Here is a 3,569-nt window from a genome sequence, read left to right on the forward strand (position 1 = left end):
CCGCCGTCCAGTCCAAAAACCCATGGTGTCCTTAATGTGCCTTGCTGCCGTCACCACTTCGCCGTACTGCCCAAGGAAAGCTGCTAGAGCAATATCGGTCACGAATGGGTTGTACATGTGGATAGTTACTGTTCTAAAGTTCGGTTTGTCAAGGTTAAGCACATTGTAGGAGGCTAGAGGCCTTACCCCAGCTTCTGTTCTACAGGTTTCAGCCACCCTTCCGTAGATTTCCTGGTCCCGGAAAGTTGTGTCGAAGGCTTTCTCCTGTTGGTTCCACTGGATGCAGTAAACGTCCTCCACTTTCAAATTCAGCTGCCCCATGATGACTTTCTTGCAAAAAAATGTTCTGGACAGTAACTCGTCTTCATCTATCGAAGCCTGGAACCTCAGCGTGTATCTCAGCCCGACCTTTGGAATCGGCTGCGTTGGGGCCATCGTGGCCATTTTCCTTGCGTTCAACGTTATCTCCGCTTGTCTATTTGATCTTAGCCAAAAGGCCGAGAAGCGATGATCCCCAACTGTTTGCTGCCCGTGTCAACCTCATGGCACACGTGTCGCTTGTCATGGTGCAGTACTTTCAATTGGGCATTGCGGGGGATGCTGCTTAGCACAACCGCACAGGCCCTACAAGGTCAAGCACACTTGTCTTGTTAAAATCAGCTTCTATTCTTTTGACAAGTACACAAGGCTCAGCCGAATGGCAAAGCCTGCCAAAAAATAGGTTCAACTCATTGGTGTTCCTCTCCACGGAAGTCTTTAGTAAAAGGCGAAAGACTTGTGCGTTATGAAGAGAAACCAAAGTAAGTACCGCCCCCCGGTGAGAGCAGCCAGAGACACCAGTCGTCCCAGCCAAAACTCTCGCGGTGAGCCTCAGTCGACGTGGCGCATTCCAAATTCCAAGCCACACCCATTCCACTACTCCCGCCCACATTTCCTTCCGAGAGGGCAATATTCCCACATTCTTCAATTTATTTCCCTCCAATCAAATCGGCGAAACTGAATAGCTGTATTTATCTTCCTTCCCCCTCGCTGTTGATTCAGAGCTGGAAATAATTTCCCCCAGCAGACACGGCTGATGGATATAGTGATTTGAGAGTGGGAGAACAATGAGGTTCCAGGAAGAGCACAATTAAGGAGTAAACAGGGCTTTTCTTTACTCACATACACAGCCTCGTGTCTTGCATTAAAGAGTTTGATGTTTTGTTGTTCACAAGTCATTCGAAGGGTGCACCGTTCCTGGCGATGCTGCAATACCAGGTCAATGCGTGGAGTGAACGGAGCAAGCCCCTTTTTCATCTCCCAGTGCTAAAAATCTGCTTAATAAGTTATCCTCATATAGAGGACATATCAGATATTAAACTGATAAGAACAGATTTTTTTTTTCAATGCACATTTAGTTACACAATAAAAAATTTTATTGTTCAAATCAAATAATAACACTTTTGAAATATATCATATCACATTTCATGTAAGCTTATTCAGTACAAATGAGTTCACTCTTGAAAATACAACATGTTAATAAATAAATAAATTTGTCTTCTGCAAAACCATAAAACTGTTATCTAAAAGCTAAAACAGCCATTCAAAATGCATTACAGGTAAAACATGTTATAGTTTAAAAGGGAAAGTTAAATGTCTGTCAGTGTACGATACAGGTAAAAAGTATTTTAAAAGGTCCATTGTTGTGCATGACCGGGGTGAGTCCCTACCAAGGTAACTCATTTCGCTCTCCCAAACAGATATGGTCTCTCCGGGTCCTATCTTGGTGCTCAGAGGAGACCCCCACCCTGTTGCTCCTTCCCACCTGCCTCTCCCGGAGAGTCAGGCCGCCGCTGCCTCGACCTTCGCACGTGTGGCTCCGGCCCCTTCCGCCGAATGGGCACAGAGGCGATCTTTCTCTGTGGCTGTGTCCTAGGCCCGCTGCCCGCAGCTCCACCCATCTGAGCAGTTGCTGATGCCATTCGGATCACAGCCACGGGGGGGATCTGCATGTGCCTCCTTGTCAGCAAGTTTCTGGAGGTCCACATTGCACCCTTAATCGCTGTCAGGGTGAGCCACTGTTTTCCAAAGTCATGGCTGGATTCTGGCTCACCCCATACAGCACCACTGTTTTCCAAAGTCATGTGCTGGTACAGGAAGTGTTTTTATTCTGGCTCAGTCCCCATAATGCACAGCACCAGCTGCGCAAAAGTATGTCAGGACCTCCCTTGCTGGCAAGAATAGCTGGCAAGGGAAATTTAAGGAGCCGGCCATTGCCCACTGGTCTACGGCAGCGCTGCACTCCCAGAGCAGGTGCCTCACCGACTCAGGGGCGCCACAACCTGGTCGGGGGCAGGTAGAGTGTGCCGACATGCCCCGGGAATGCATTACGGCTCTGACTGGGAGGATCTCGTGAGCCACCATCCAAGACAGGTCCCGGAGTCTGTTTGGAAGAGCGGAATGGTTCACGTTGCGCCAAACTGTCGAGGGCTCGCCGAATGCAAGCCCACGCACTGGGCTCACTGGTTCCCGCTCCTGCACAACAGAAATCAAAGAGCGGTGGTCAGTTAAAACATTTAGATCCTCCTTCTCAAGTTTGAAATGCCGTAAAAATGTCTCAATAAAAGCATAAGCTGGTGGCAGGTTAAAAGACACAGGTGTTCTAAGGTCTACGGGTAAAAGCTTGATTTTTCTGAGGTAAGACCCCATCCAGAATCGTGTCATTGCTACAGTCTTTGGGTTTCTGGATGGGGCTGTTGCGACTTTAAGATGTTGTGCGATGTATTTGCTGCCTAAAAACAGGTGCAGGTCCGGCACTCCTTTTCCTCCCTTCTCTTTTGTTTTTTTCATTTCGCTTCTTCTGAGCCGTTCCCACTTGGACCCCCACAGGAAATAAAAAATGGCTCGTTCTAGCTCTAAAAGCACTTTCCTAGGTGGGATAAAAACAGAACTGATAAGTAAAAGCAAAGGTAAAATCACTGATTTGATGATTAAAACCTTTCCTTCTAATGTCAGTCCTCTAAGTGTCCAGTAGCCTAGTCTCTGCCTGACTTTCCCTACCACGTCTGGCCAATTTGTTTTCCCTCCCCCTTCCCCATCAAATTTAATCCCAAGTATCTTTTGATAAGTCTGGGTCACAGTCAGGGGAGTCCTGTCATTTCAGTTGCTGTCCATGGTCCATAAAAAAGAGCTTGGGTCTTGCTTCTATTAAGCTTCGACCCAGAGGCTCGTCCATACCAGTCAGTCAAGTCCAGCGTTCTGTTGAGGGATAAAAGGTCAGTGCATAAAATGTTTATGACTTGGACAAGGGGGTTTTTGATTAAAATGGCCACTCCATCGTTTTTATTTTAGTTCGAACCGCTCCATATTGATGTTTGTGGCCATAGGTTTTCCCACTCCCTGTAGTGGTTATAAAAAGGCAGGCCACATTCCTGTATTAAAAACACATCTGACTTAAAAGAATTAAGAAAGGATAAAACAGTCTGGGCTCTAACTCTCGATTTCACACTTCTCACATTGATGGTAGAGAAAGTGAGTGTCATGAGTATGCTTAAAATTAACAGGTAAAACATTTTAAAGGACTAAAGATG

At 46.7% G+C, this 3,569-nt stretch overlaps 2 non-coding genes and 1 pseudogene across 2 annotated transcripts; all 3 read right to left on the bottom strand.

The window, feature by feature from the left end:
- Window positions 1-688: 688 nt before the first annotated feature.
- On the bottom strand, window positions 689-804 carry LOC129117073 (U5 spliceosomal RNA). Its single transcript, XR_008533769.1, has one exon. It is a non-coding gene; the product is annotated as a U5 spliceosomal RNA (small nuclear RNA).
- Window positions 805-1,220: 416 nt separating this feature from the next.
- Window positions 1,221-1,415, bottom strand: LOC129117072 (U2 spliceosomal RNA). The gene has a single exon (XR_008533768.1). It is a non-coding gene; the product is annotated as a U2 spliceosomal RNA (small nuclear RNA).
- Window positions 1,416-1,705: 290 nt separating this feature from the next.
- LOC129117071 (uncharacterized) lies at window positions 1,706-3,277 on the bottom strand (annotated as a pseudogene).
- Window positions 3,278-3,569: the final 292 nt, after the last annotated feature.

This window comes from Anoplopoma fimbria, unplaced genomic scaffold, assembly GCF_027596085.1.
Source record: "Anoplopoma fimbria isolate UVic2021 breed Golden Eagle Sablefish unplaced genomic scaffold, Afim_UVic_2022 Un_contig_13407_pilon_pilon, whole genome shotgun sequence".
Taxonomy (NCBI): domain Eukaryota; kingdom Metazoa; phylum Chordata; class Actinopteri; order Perciformes; family Anoplopomatidae; genus Anoplopoma; species Anoplopoma fimbria.